The sequence below is a fragment of the Cinclus cinclus genome, chromosome 5 (genome assembly GCF_963662255.1).
Source record: "Cinclus cinclus chromosome 5, bCinCin1.1, whole genome shotgun sequence".
Taxonomy (NCBI): Eukaryota; Metazoa; Chordata; class Aves; order Passeriformes; family Cinclidae; genus Cinclus; species Cinclus cinclus.
Window position 1 is genome coordinate 10967076 of NC_085050.1, and position 16154 is coordinate 10983229.

The 16154-nt window shown below is 36.2% G+C and overlaps 1 protein-coding gene across 1 annotated transcript in view; it reads right to left on the bottom strand.

Moving 5' to 3' along the window:
* Window positions 1-16154, bottom strand: part of SORCS2 (sortilin related VPS10 domain containing receptor 2) — a 521566-nt gene that overhangs the window by 116374 nt on the left and 389038 nt on the right. The window lies entirely within an intron of this gene.

Here is a 16154-nt window from a genome sequence, read left to right on the forward strand (position 1 = left end):
GTTTTATTAAAACACACACACTTCTGTACTCTGCAGAATACAAGAATGTGAGTGTCCTTTGCAGATGGAAGAGAAGACTTGGAGGTTGCTGGCAGTTGTTAGCATTACCTTAGACTAAACCCCAAGAAAGATTTGTATTTTACAAGGACAGCCTTCTTCATTGAGTTAGGGAGTAAAAGGAAAGCAGAGCTACAATTCTCATGGAGCCTCACTGGAAATAAATAAATAAGTACAGAATTTACAACTATTGCTGAATTATCAGAATATTTTCTTCCCAATATCCTTTAAATTCTGAATAGCAATTTGGAAAACAGTAAGTATGCAACATAGATTTCCACCTGAAATTTTAATCTTGTAAAAAGACAAATGGATAAAACAAACAAAAATCAATTATGAGTCTTACATCAAAGCAGTTCTAGTATGTTCCAATACAAGAGTGAAAATATACCATTGCAGAGAAATATGTCAAAGAATCTTAATATTTAAATAATTTTCTTTATCTTTACAGAGTTAATGTATTTATTTACTAGAGAAATTTTAAGAACCTTTGAAGAACAGTATTTGGCTGCTTGAAAAATATTAAAAAGTCATTAAAATGTGGCATTTGTACAATTCACGTAGACAAAAACTGCAGGAAATCTTAAAAGTCATGCTGCCTTCTGAATAATCACTGGGAATACCAACATTACTCACACCACAATACTAGCTACTCCTCAGTCACAAACAGCTGCAATTAAGGAATGATCAGAAAAATTGAAAATGTATCTCTTTACTGGGTTACCAAAATTATTTTTAATCATGTCAGGAGATGCATAAAAAAAGATGTGTCAGTAACAGACAAAATTTTTCTTCCCAAGTCATACTCTACACATAAACAACTCAATTTTCACCAAATTGGACCTCTATTTACCTTGTTTTCAGTAATAGATACAGTCAGTCGTACCTGAGAACAATACAGTTACCTTTTCCCTTGTTCATCATCTCTTTACTCTCAGTCTTGCTTATTTAATTACATCTACATCAGAACTTGCTACATTTTACAGGGACAAACCATTTTACATTTCAATCGTATCTCTCAGTAATCCAACCCAGCTTTCTGATATCCAGACGCATTTATTTCTTTATTCTCATTACAGTGCTGAATTAACACATTTCCCAACATTCAACAAGCAGCAGCATTTTAAGCACCTTGATCCAACACTACTGAATTATTGACATGACATTTCTTCCTGAATCAAAAAGTCTTCCTTGTCAAAAGCAATATTCAGCTCCTACACCTGTCTGCAGCTGCTCTTCCTTTCTCTCCCTGCTCTTGTACCAATCCTGATTTCCCCTGGAGATACTCATCTTTTTTCAATCCCACTTGGCTCTGTCCTTCTCTGTTATGTATAAACCTAACACTCCTGGCTCCTTCTAACTTTGATTGTCAAACGTACTGGCTGTCTGCTCAGAAATACCTACAAATAAAAGCAGTGAGATCCTGTGTATAAGTATTTGAAAGGAAGGTGTCCAGAGGATGGAGCCAGACTGCTCAGTGGTGACAACCACTAGGTCAAGAGGCAGTGGGGAGGAACTGATGTACAAGAAATTCCACCTGAATAATGGGAAGAACTTCTTTACTGAGTGGGTGACCAAACACTGGAACAGGCTGTCCAGAGAGCATGTGGAGTCTCTCCCTCACTGGAGATATTTAAGGACTGTCTGGTGTGCTGTAGGATGACCCTGCTTGAGCAGAGAGGTTGGACCAGATGACCTTCTGTGGTCCCTTCCAACCTCACCCATAATGTGATTCTGTGATCCTGTACCAGAAGGCTAAAATACAACAGATGTATCCGAAGGACTTCTGAATACTTCTATAACTCTACAAACCACAGCGGCTCAGAAATGTGAACACAGGGAAGGAATGAGATTCTATCATTGCTAATGTAAAAATGCAAATAGATTGAAGGACAAAGGAAAAATATTACCATTACTCTCCATTAATCTCCATTACTCTCCATTACTCTCCATTACTCTCCATTATTACCATTACTCTCCATGTTGTGAACTGATGGAGAAAAACAAAGATCAGCTTAAAAAAAAAAAAAACCTCTTACCTTCTACTACATCATGTAAACAAAGACATGGCTTTGAAAATAATTTGAGAATAAAGCAATTCCTTTTGAGACACCACAAATTTTCCAATTATGTCAAAACTTGTTACTCTAAGCCCCTGAAAATCTGGTTTTACTTTCAGGCACTAAGCAATTTTGATACTTTCTGTCCTTGCCTACCATCCCCCAAATCTGTTCCCAAAAGGATTGTACAACTGTGAAGTCTGTTGCAGAGCTGGGTATTAATGCAGAGCATTTTCTGTTTCACTCAAGAACTTGATACCACATATTTCTTTGTTTCACATATGTATATCTTTTATGGCAGCTAAATGCCTGCTTTCAACATGTGTCATGAATACCAAGCACCTGTAGTATAGAGACATTACTCCAGAACACCACACTATTCTTATGAGTAACAACTTCTCCTTTCCATCAGATAAGAAAAAGTAGTAATAGTTTCTGATCTCAGATTACAGCTGTGATGTCGCTGCTGGGAGAATATACTGTTTAACAGAACGACCTGTGTTACTTTTTTTTTAGGGAACTGTCAACTTTGAAAGGCTTCATTAAAAAGAGAGAACAAGTGAGCAAGACAGAAAAGCCCTTTAAAAAAGTTGGGCTGTCAGGTTTTCTCCAATGAAAGTAACAGTTCTTTTCACACTGCTGTGTGAACTGAATTATATTTGACATTTACTCCAACTCAAACCTACGTAAAAGTTACACAGTCAATCAACATTCATTAGAGTCAAGCAGATTTATTAAAGTGCTTTTCTCTTTCCTTCTTCACACCCCCACCTTTACAGATCCTCCATCAGTAACTTTCCAACACAGCATCATGCAAGACAGGCAACTTTTTGCTGAGCTCTGTGCATGGCATATTCTAGCTTAGTGAGTTTTATGAAGGTGGTGTGTACCTATGAAACTTCAGAGATAAGTTTAATTGAGAGGCAGGCATCACTGCTGATACACAGCTGACACAGATGAGCACCACCGCCCTTTATGGGACCTGTCCAAGGCTTTGTGATAGCAACCCTCTGCTATCAGATATTTGCCACCAGGGGTTTCAAGAGAGTTCAAAAGCTGTAACATATGAGATTCCTATCCTGCCTCCCCAGCCTCTACCTCTTAATCACGTTTTGATAAGCCATCACTTGTACAGCAGGTTGTGAACTTACAGATTAGACAACAGAACACACTCAGCTGTGCTCAAAGCATGACAGTGTTGGTCTCAGTGCAGTGAACTGGAGGTGAAATGTGATAACATTAAGCTGTGCTCTGTTCAAATGCAAGGTGTGCTTCAGAAAGCCAGGTAACTAAAAAACCTTTTATCTCTGTGACATAAAAATGACAATAAAACCCTATAAAATTGTGAAAAAATTATACGTGTCTTAATATTAACTCTGAGCACCTGACAGTGCTCAAATACATCTATTATGAGGCTTTAATTTGTTGGAGGAATTGATCTAAAAGGCAACCTGCAACACATATGTAAATAGCTGAGTCAGTTATGCATTAAACTATTGACACCAAACAATTTTAAGCACTCATTTACTATAAAAAGGCAGAGCAATTGCTGTATTTTTCCTAACTATAAAAACCTCACAGTTTCATACTTTTTAAGTCTAAAAAGGGCACTACAACAGTCTCATGGGAGCAACACTGCTGAAACTGCATGTGATAGTACTATAAATTTCTAGCATCATTTTCACACTAGCATAATTTTGCTGGGTTGCTGGATTTTCCCCAGATCTCTGCTAATTACCTCTTTGATATTATGCTGCCTATATTTGTCATATAAAAAACGCTGTGATCTAAACCTACAAAATAGGGAAACTTTATTTCCTAGATAGGGTTGACTGCTCACGTCCCCTTTTGCTGTAAAATGTAGTTCATCTCAAAAAGCAGAACAACCCAAAGATCACGAGGAGCTGGTAAGAGTCATACTAACACCATCCTACTGAACATCAGATCAAGCAAATCCACCATGGGGAGGTGTATGAATACTTCAGCTGTTATCAGAAGATATTGGGACACCATCAGTATCCAAGTAGACTCAATTTATCTCTAATGGAATCCTATTTCAGCTGAAGAAAGGTCATCAGCTGTCAAGGAGTATTAACCACATTAGGAATTGCAGAGGTAGTGGTGGCAAATAAATTGGGCTCATGGAGTACACTGCACTTTTTGCCCGAAGCCAGTTTCAAGAAATTTTTCAGTGCCATTAATTACATCAACAAAGTAAAATATTTTGTTTATACCAGACTTGAAATACCCACTCTTTAAAATAAACAAACAAAAAGTCCACTTTACATAGTTGCTTTCTTTAGTCTGTGTCTCAGAAAATGAACCCTGTGCAACCAAAACATTCTCTCTGGCTTTAGGACAAGAGCTGGGGGAAAAAAATGCAGAAAGATCATAAATATATATGGCTGTCAGTTTTCCATCTGAACCGTTCACTAAACAACTTATCTTGGTTGAAATCCAAAAATTTTCCATTAATTTTAATGGAATTACTTTGGAATTAAACTAGCATGGAACACAGTTTGCACAATTTGCTTGTTGATGACAGTTATTTGCAGAAGGGAAGCTGTTTCATGTAATCAGCCTGAACACCTGCTTTTGTAATCAGCCTGTGGAATCAGACAGATTACATGATTACTACCAAACGTTGTGCAGACACATTATGTGAGAATTCATTGATATTTCACAATTTTAATCAAGGTGACAGGGAAAAAAAAACACTGAAGAAATGAAAATAAGGTTCCCTCTCATCAGCTATTAAGAGGCTGGAAGAGAACCATGGATTTTGCCTGAATACAGTTTCTGAAATAGATTTAAAACTTTAAAACCAATTTTTTTCTGCCAAAATTCTAGAGAAAAAATTGTAATTTGTTAAGCTTCATGTAGGGCTTGAGATCAACCTGCAATCCACTGAGGACATCCTTAACTTTGACACCACGTTATAGTAGCAAGGAGAAAATGAATTGGCAGTGGGAAAGATATCCCCTCAGACTCATGGTATAATATGAAGGACTTGTGTGGATGATGAAAATGAAGACACCAACCTCTTCCCAGTGAGACCTGCTATGAGGTTTCACCACTGAATAGAAACCTTCACTAGAAAAAGTCATGAAAAGTGTAACTTTGGCACGCCCTCCACCAAGTCACTGGGCATTTGTACACTTTGTTTCTCTTTTTAATTTCTAATTATGTTGTAAAATAGTTCTCTGCAAAGACCACACTCAGTAAAGAATCTGACACCAAACAAGCTGAGAAATAGCATAAATTCTGTAATCTTGCAGATAGTGAACTTCACACTGGATTTGTATAACTAGTTCAGAAGAAAGCAGTTGGACTGCATAGCATCCAAAATGCTTCATATTCATAAACTGACTTAAAAATCACTGAAAATATAAATCTGCAGTCGATTATCCTGATATACAGCAGCAATAATATACAGAAGTAACAAAGATACCAGATTGCAAGGACTCAATCATAACACTCTTTTGAATATTTTCAATATGAGGAACTTAAACATTGAATTCAGTACCCTATATATTAAAAAAAGGAAGAATATTTGCATCTTGAACGTATTGTATTATTCAAATCCCAGAAATTACAAGTTTCTCTTAGCAGTGTGAAAATATCTCTGTGTGATGCTTGAGCCAAATTACTTTGCTTAGAAAATTAAGCAAATACAAGTCATGGCGATTGCTGATTTATAGCATAGGGAAGTTTTTCAGTAAAAAAAGACTCTTCTAAAATGTTTATCTTAAGCCTTTAAAAAAAATCCTCTACTTATATAGAAAACCCAAGAGTATTCTAGCCTTTTTTTCAGTTTGATTATGAACTGTGGCACGGAAATGTTATTTTTCTACACTTTATTCATGTAAAAACACCTCCAAACTCCAAAACTAAGGAAATGACAGTTCTCCAAAGGACAGATAAGCTTCCAGCAGTAGAATTCAGCTCAGAAAGACTCAGGTGCTCACACTTCCAGTGTCACCTGCACTATTTACAATTTATCAGCTCTCTCAGCTACCTGGGACTGAACAGTTTTTGTAATCATAAACTTACCAACTCTATTATACTGATGGACATACTGTCAAGCAGGCTCATGAAACATTAAGATGAATGACCATTTTGTCAGTGACAGAGTAACCATAATAAATTAATTTTTAAAAAGTTCCATGCATAATTACACATGCAGGTAGATGCAGATATGGGACTGAATATCATGTACATGTTTACTGGAGCAACCACTGAATTTTCACCATCACTATGAACACAGGTTAGAGTTTTGTGCTTACAGGAATCTATACACTTTTATACATAAGTGTCCCAAACATACGAATAAAGCCCCTCAAGACTGTTGCTGAAAACAAAGTATAGTGTTCTGGTTTCATGTTTTGAAGAAAAGCTAAGAAATCAAGTTACATAGAATAGAAAAACCTAAGTTTAAGATAAAATTTCCATGCATATTTGATAGGAAACTGATTTGATGTTTATAAAAATATATTTCATGCAATATATTTCACCCAGCAGAAAAATAGATGCACAAATATCAAGAAGAAATACAGTTATAATATATTTTCCTTAGAATTTGCAACAGAACCTCTTGATTTCCTCTACCAAATGCACTTCTATGTTGACTACCAACCCATGTAATGTGGTATTGATGAAATCACACATCATGTCTAGCAGGAAAGAAACACATAATGTGTCACCATTTAATGAGGTTGACCGAGCACAATCCTATTTGTTTGGTCAGCCATACACACACCTGCTCACATTTGTGTGTGGCTGTACTTTCAGTACAGTGTGTGTGCTCTTAGCATCACAACATATCTTTATTACATCACTAAAAGAAACCAAATCGTGATGTGCTGCTTCAGTATTTATTCCCTCCACTTTTCTGTGATTTCCTACTATCTTTTGCAGAACTTGCTGGAACTGAAAATCAGAAAAAAATCGTGAAAAGATTAAATTTTCTTATTGCCAGGTCTTCTGTCTGATCTAGTGCTAGAGAATCCCTTCTCTACATTCACTCACAGCAAGAGACCTCTTGCTGTATGAGCAGATCCAGTGAATCCAGCAGGTTTACTCCTGCAGCCAGATGCTAATGTACACGACAAGTGAAATCACTGAAATTTGGCTCCAACATGTTGTTTGTTTACAGTAAAACCCCACTCGCTTTCACAGGTGTGTTTATTCACCTCCTAATACTCCTGCACTTCTGTCTCAGAGATATGGACCAGAAATGCTGGAGCTGTAATTGCCAAAACTTACACTGAAGTTGGTTGTACAGTCTTGGCTCAGCATCTCAGGTATTCATCACAATTTAGTTTTTGAGCATGTGTTCCCTTCCTTCTTGCATATAGTCCCACATATCTTCTTCATTTCCTGGTAAAAGATCAATACCTAACCTTCAAAAACTGTTTACTACCTAATATTAAAATAATAAAGTAGCAGATATGGAAAATTAAACTTCAGTCTAAATTTTGCCTAAGCCAGCCAGAGTATAAGCAATTGAAAAGCCCCACATTAGGAAATACTAGGGAACTTCAACGACAATCACAAATACTTGGATCATCACTTTGACAACATATACAGCACGATTCTATAGTTTCTCTATCTGTGCATTTTATTTTCAGCTGCCATGGTATCTGCTGGCAATAATGCATTGCTATTAATGTGTTACGAAAGATGTCTGATATGATTTGCTTCAAATCCCTGCTATCTTGTCTGTACCTCATATTAGCAGGAGGTTTATTTAGGATCTGTTGCTCAGTGTTTTATACTACACAGTTCTTAGCTCCATCAGTATGCAGGGAACCCAGGGAGAGGATTCTTACTTTGTACCACCAAAATCCTTTACCAACTTCTTCGCTTCCACTTAACAGAAAAGTAAGTTTTTAGCTGCTCCTCCCAGCTTTACAAAGTATGACATATTTCTCCTTTCACATCAATTTGCTTTATTTCAGCCTTATTTCATGTCTTCCCTATATATTTTTTTTCATCAAAATGTTAGGGTCAGATTACATTTTCAATAAAAAGAACTGGAGTTTAATTTATTATCATGTTAAAAAAGTTCTTTATCTATCATTGCTATCAATATTATGCCATCTCTGGGGTTTTTTTTGATTGCTTAGTATATGACCTGTTGGACACTCTGTACATAACAAGCTTCACATTTTGTGAAGCTGAAGTTCAAGAAGACCCATTTCTTCTTTTGCTCCTGTTTGAATGCTCTTACCCTAAGATGTGTCTAAAGGGAGGAGGAGCTTTCTGCCCTCTGGTTATATTTGTTCTTTATCATGTTCTTGATGCAGAGCTGGAGGCTTAGGCAGGGAACACTGTGATACTTCCTGGGCATTTTATACTTTAATGGATTTCAGCTCTTCTTGTGTTTTAAGTCACCAGAAGCCTTTAAGATACAAGCCTCATGTAATCCAGTTAAATACTGGGAAAGTGCTACATAAGCATTAAATGCAATTGCTAATATCTTCAGGGGGCTCCAAACAGCTCAGTTCATTCTTAACTATAATACAGCTTTGGCTACCACACAGGGCTGTATTATTCATCTCTGGAGGGAGATGTGTCCAGTCGACTTTATCCACTGCCAAGTATGTTTATTTATTACAGCATTTCAGTACATTCCCATAGCTCTTCTGTTCAATAGCTGGTGGAAGAGGCAGGATTAAAAGAATGCTTCTCAGCATCTTTGGCTATCATTAAATTCTTCTTCAAAGACATGTATAGGACAGAAGCTACCCCATGGCTTTTAGAAGCAGAAATGATGAGTGATCCTCTTTGGCTGTAAAGCATACCTTGCAGCTGTCCCTGATTTTTACTTCTAAAGTTCACTACTCTCCTTGATCTCAATTGTAACCTGAAAAACTGAGGCAAGGAAATGTCAGGTAATAAAACAAGGCAACAACCTTTTGGAAACAAAATTCTCCTTTTTAAAAAAATCCACAACAAAAAGGAAGGACTTCATGGCTGAGTTCAAAATTTAACAGTATGTCTACTTCCAGGCAAAACCATATTAATAATTTGTTTAAACAAGGAATTTTTCTGATGCTACAGGTTCTTAAGGTACTCTCTACATGGAAGGGTCAGAGAAAGCAAGAAGCCAAACATCTTTAAAGGTACTCACTAAGTGAAAATTAATGCAATTCTTTTTTAGTTTTTAACATACCCATAGGGACTGTTCTATTAGCCATGAATACTAACAGGTTTCACGATTCTAAACAGAAAATCACCATGTGAAAGCACAAGCTTCCTCTGAATATTCTCTGAGCTCAGCCCTCTTCCATCTTCATCATCCTTCCTTCTTGGTTTCTTCCTCTAAAGGGAATCCTTCAGATTCAAGGGTAGCACATTACGACTTGGAACCCTCATGTAATGGGGTTGCATTTATTTGACTTAGGAAATAAGCCACCTTTTCAAAGAACTTACCCAAAACTATCTCATTCCATGATGTGACCTTACTCATCCCGCTGATCTTTTGACAAATAATAGAATTTCTGCAAGTCTAAGATAGCTTAGGTAAGACAAAATCCACATGCTAACATCATTAGCCTAGATGCATGTAAAAAAAAAAAAAAAAAGCACCAAAATGGAATAATTCACCTTGAATCCCTAAGATTTAGCATAATCAAAAAAAACCCCAACAAACTATATATTTTTTTCAGAGAGTTACTTATTTTCCAAAGATGCAGTTAATTCCTATTAAAGAAAAGAAGACATACTCATGTGGTACAAGAAGCATGAAACAATTGTCTACTTAGAGGCTACTGCTCATTAAATTTTTTGGAAGGCTTATTTCAGACAAGATAGATTTATTGGATAAGGAAGATTAAAGAAGCTATTGCTTTTCAATTACCACTAGACACAGTGGTATATTTGTGCTTCACATGACACAATCATCATTGTGTAGATATGTAACTTGCCTCAACCTTTCACCCTCCCTTCTGTCCATCTATACATGGACTACAGATGCATTTAAATTCAACATATTCACTGGGTATGGATTACCTCACATTTTCTATGCACTGCACAAACTTTAACTTATTAACCTTCATAATAGCCATGGGAGATTCATCTGAAACCTATTCAAATCCCAGTGGAGAATATGGGAAGATTCAGCTTGAATACAAGTAAAGCAAAACATAAGATTCTGTTTAATTTAAGACTACATCACAACCCAAACTTCAGTCAAGGTCAGCCTCATCCTCTCGATTATTTACGGATGTTCCAACTCCTCTGGCTGTTTAAAACATTCCTGTTACTTCTGGACCTGCTTGCAACAGCCAGAGTGTTACAGCAAATCTCACAGAGGACAAAATGTTCGAGGCTACTTGAGGTTTCATCTAACCATTTTTAATATTTTTAAAGCAATGTTTATGCTCTGAGAAATAAAGATTTTATCTAAATCATTACTGAACGGACCAGGGTGCTTGGTTTGATTGCAGCATGTTTTAGCCTATGCATTTCTAAATTTGATTATTGTCACAGAGTACAGTAAGCACAGAACGCAATATTTTTCTAAGGTATCTAAGAATAACTTTTCCATTGATGCATATTCTTATCAGTAATTTAGTCACCTTAAAAATTATCCTAGCTATGGTCAATTAAGATGAGCAATAGAAAAATCAAAGTGTGACTCAGTGCTATTTCTACTGTGATTGCTAAACGAAGTTTTCTTAAACACATAATGAATCTAATATTTAAAGTATTAGGACTTAATATAAAGGTTTTTCTCCTTTAAAGCTATGATGAGTTAATCACTTATAAAAGAAATAACATAACTGGAAGTGTTCAAGCCAAGTCTAAATGGGTCTTTGAGCCACCTGGTCTACTGGAAGGTGTCCTTGCCTATGGTAGAGGGGCTGAAATCAGATGATCTGAAAGGTCCCTTCTAACTCAAACTATTCTATAATTCTATGATCAAACTTCCAGGAAACTTCTTATATTGATGAGATATTTGGTGTTGAGATTTTGGGTTTGGATTTGGGTTTGTTTTTTTGGGTTTTTTTTGCAAATAACCAATGGCAGAAATCCTTAACATAAAAAGCTGCCCTTAAATTAAAAACTCAGTTAAACCACGGCCTTTTCTGAAAAGGTACAAAGACAAAATATTGATTCTGCTTGCTAAGGCATATCACTTTGTGCCAAACATAGTTAAATTCTTCAGGTTCATTTTGAAAATTCAGCATTTATTTCCCAAACAACTGCCACAAACTTCAAAAATGATGAAGGACAAAACTCATCCTGAAATGGACCACTGTGACTCTTTCCTTTAAATATTATTACATAGAAAAAGGAAAACTTCAATTAGTACTGTACATTAAACTAAGTAGTGTCCTTGTGTACTTCCCCAAAGCATTTTTTGGAATCCATGATCCGTAACAACCGGACTGAGAGAACCTCAATCCGGGGTCGGAAAAAAGGGTTCTCTTACAAAACTCTTCAGCAACCTGGTAGCTGAAATGCTTTAAAATGTTCTAGCAGAATTTACTATCAAAAAGTCCGCCAGTAAACATAAGCCATGTTATCAAGATCTTCCCTGCCAAAAAATCAATTATGTAAAACAAACTTTCAGCTAGAGGCCAGGTTTGAAAAAGAAACAAATATTTAGAGGAACACAAAACACCTCTGCAAGAAGAGCAAAATAAAAGCTTGCCTGTTTCTGGGCATCCTTTCTACTACTCTCTTTTATTTCAACAATTCTTCATTTCCTTCTCGTTCAGTGATGACTGGTTTGGCAAATTTTGAAATTTCTGCAGTAGACAGTTGTACAACAGGTAAGGGGTTTAGGCAGGAGAACACTGCTGTAGAATTCCTTCTGTTGGAAAATCTGTATTTCTGACTCATTGGAAAGAATGTGTTCATTAGAAGGAGCACAAAAAGCTGACTATAATAGGATTAATTGGAAAACTCATATAGATCATCTGCAAGCCAAACACTGTATCACAAATACCAATAAAGGCAACTTCAACCCTGAGCAGCTGGTAAAAATAGATTTGATTAGTACTGGAATAAACAGATTGATGTCCTCTTGCAAAACCTGGTTTAAGATTTCATTCTCACAAACTGTCGTGAAGAAAATTTTTAATTTGACTATAACAGAACTTTGGCAGATCAGATGTCCTTTACTCACAGTGTAAGATGCTGTACTGGCACAAACACAGGACTGCAATTTTGGGCAACAGTTTTGACTTTGAGTTACAGAATTATAGAACCTCCCAGGGTAGGAGATTCTACTTAATTTAATTTACTTTATTTTGATTTTTCTATTGCATCCAAGCTTGTCAAGGAGTGAACTAGATGGTTACTGTATTATCTAACAACTGCAGCTGTATGGTATATAGGCATTGCAAAGAATTTCAGCTTGATAATTTTTTTAATGATAAAATTTCACTATACAAAGTTCTTAGGACTTTTCATCTACTAGAATCCAAAACACCATGCACAGCTTTATATTCTCCTTCATATCTTCTCTGTTAATATGGTACACACTTGAGAGGCTTACAGAAAAACACATTATGAAACTTCAAGAAATTTGCTAATACTTTATAAGTCACACTGGTCAAACTATGATGAGACACAAAAGTGTCAGACTAATAATACAGAATCTCAAAGTAACAGGCTAAATGGAAAGCTACCATTAGCATAATATATATGTTTTCTTTATCACTAGTGTAGTTGATACAAAATAGGATACTATAATAATGGCAAAACCCCCAACCCTTTAGGGTTCGTCATTTTCATCTTAGCATTGATTTGTGCCTAAGCTAAAAAGAAGAAATCAGTTCTGGAATCCATTTTCACTTTCCTGTTCAATGACATATATGACATTGAGGTTTTTTCCTCATCTGGTTTTAGCTGGCAAAAGAAGATCACAAAGAAATACAAATTATACCAGATGAGCCCAAGGCACACTACATGTGCTTCACATTTCAATGTTAAATAATTTAGATCACACAACTAATGAGAAAAAATTCTGCAAACTGGTTAGGTGGGCTTAAGTGGGCTTAAGTCTGAAAACAGACAAGACAACAGACAGGAGAGCAAATGAACATGAGCTACTAAGGCTACAGTCCACAGAAGAGTTACAAAGATGGAATACTGCTGCTTTCAAAGTGGAGTGATTGTTTTATATTAGTTAGACTATAAAAGTTGCTCATCAAAAAATAAAATGCACTATATTCAAAATGAAAATTACAGGAAGAGATAAAAACAAATATTTAATTTTTAAACCAACTTCTAGTGCCTGACTTTGATTTATCATTAGTGTTTACATCTTTATTTCTTTAAATAACAGTGACAAATACTGAAGTGAATATTGGAAGAAATGCTGAAGCAGGATTTCACTGGGGTTACAAAATATGTTAAACATGTAAACAGATTTCTCGCTTAAAAAGTGAGTCTCACTATAGCTGAAACAAATCTACTTCTAAAAAAATCTGTCTGGAAACTGGTCACTAGCTAGGTGGATTCAAAGCAGGAAAGTAGGCCTAGTGCATTGAGGAATTACAGAAATATGATGGAGAAGGAAGTAGTCTTGCAACTAAAAATGGCCATCCTGTTCACAGAGATTTAGCCCCAAACAGATTGCATGGAGCCCTTAACTGTGCATTCAGATAAACAGAAATCTTGCTGAAATATGCTTTCACTTTTTTGGCAAGAAAATACAACAGCTGTATGCACCTCACAATAAATACTGCCCCACTTCCTAAAGCAGCTGCCTCTGGCCACTGTGCAATTCTTATTAAACCCTTTCCTCCCTCTCTTCCCATCAAGGCAGCAGTTTCAGCAGCACAAACTGCACCCCAGTGACTGCCCATCCTGCTCCAGGAGCTGGCATTATCTGGGCTGACTCTCTGCCAGGGAATCACAATTAAGATGCCTCTTCACTTTCCTGTCTATTACACTTTTCTGGAAAGATGATGATGATGGTGATAATACCTTTCTAATCACAAAAATAAAGAGGAACGGTAAGGGCTATTAATGATTTATGCAACATGCTGATATAATGGGGAGCAACATTTAAGTGTAAAGTGTGTTTCAATTATGTCAGCTGCAAAAAATAGATCACAAAAGCACATTGGAACTTGCAGCAACATTTTTTGCTAATTATTGGTGAAGAGAATGAGGAAACTGGCCTTCCAATACCCATCACTAATGAGACTCAATTTAGGCTTTTTACATAATCTACTTAAGAGAGCAAACAAAATTCCCACCCTAACTGATAGATATATACTGGGATAAATTTCCCAGAGAGATTTGCCTCAATCATGAAAGCAAGCAGAATGTTAAGACTTTGATGTGAAGATGGAAGCTTAAGAAAAAAAACACTCTACAAATTAAAAACTGTGCATTCTAAAATAACAGCTGGAAAAATTTCTAAAATCAATATAGAATGAATGATTGATAATTGTGTCTCAGACCAGAACCTAGCCAATGCTTTTTTTCTGGGCAGAATTGTTAGGCTTTTGAAAGTGCTTATATGCTCTGAATGAACTTAATTTGAAGTAATGTGCTAGTTTGACATTTTTCCTCCCCAAAAAATTACACACATAAGGATCTACCTGTGGACAACTGTGGATTAACTGAATGAGTCCTTTATGTGCAAGAATTAGAAGAAATTTAAGAGTATTCTCATAATATTTTCTTGCGGTATCAATCTCTTTGCTAGTCAGACGCTACTTCACCACTTTTTACAGAACCAAACCCACCATTTCCATCAAGCTCATAATGAAGCTACTGCTTTTTCTTGGCTATTTAAAAAATAGGGGGTTTTTTTAGGCTCAAAGCAAAAATACCATAATACAGAAATCCACAAATTAGCTACTGTTTAGTGTGAAAACCCACAGAAAAGGCAGGTGCAGACAATGTCCTGTACACTTGCAAGATGTTTATTCAAAGACCTGTACATGCTGGACAAAAGCTAGTCACAGTTTATCAAACTATATCCAGCAAAGACAGTTGATGACACATTTGTTGAAAGATTGCACAGAAGACAGACTGGGAAGTGCCAATGACAGATTTTCTTCAAAGAGTGTTTTCAACCAGAATTCAAAAAAAGTATATACAATAATAGTAATAGCTACTGCAAAAACCTGGTTTTTCACTGGCACCATTGCACACAGTGATCTTTTTGCCAAGGTATGTTCCCTTCAAGTACAGACCTGACCCAAATGGTGATGTTCTCCAACAGGGGACTCAGCTGTCAGGGAGGAAAGCAGCAGGATTTCTACTAGTACTTGCATCTATAACATCTACATGCATCTACCACTGATTTAAAAACATGCAAAAGGTTTCTAGGGTCTAACATGGCAATCAAATGTGAAATCAAATCAAATTTGAAATCAAATCAAATTTACCTACTTTGCCAACACAAAATTTATCTACAATTTTCAGCAAAACAAATGAACCTGAAACACATTATTTAATTAACTCTACACATTATAAGGTCCAAACAGAGGATGATACATTAGAAACAGGCTATGATTTAGAAAACCTTTATTCATGAAACGACCTGAATGAAGTCAACCTCAGTGATTTTTCTTTAAAATCCCTTGAAATATGTATTTCATGCAAACTCAGGTAAGTTGAGCAGTTTTGAGTTTTACTATATGAATTTATGGTTGTTTTTTTTTCCTACTGGAACGTCACGTGAAAGTTGTTTATTGTTACACATCAGAACCAAAAACTGAGAGTAATTCATGACAGCGATGTAGAACTGAAATCACTGAGCTAGTTCAGCTCAGCTATAGCTGCTGAGCAATTGTTATGTTATCCTACTTGTAAAGTGTTACCTGTATACATACACATCTTTTCTCCATGCCATCCCTGCGTGTCCTTGCATATCATCCTGTACCCTTTGCTACTGACCAACACCTCCACAGGAGAGCAAGAGGACCACAGTAAATTTTAATTCATTGCTGTTGAAGTTTTAGCTGATTAAGGTAAAGAATGACATGATTTGACCTCCCATTAAGAAATGTGAGCAAGCGTTGCTTTTCCAGACAAATTATCAATAACATTTTAATT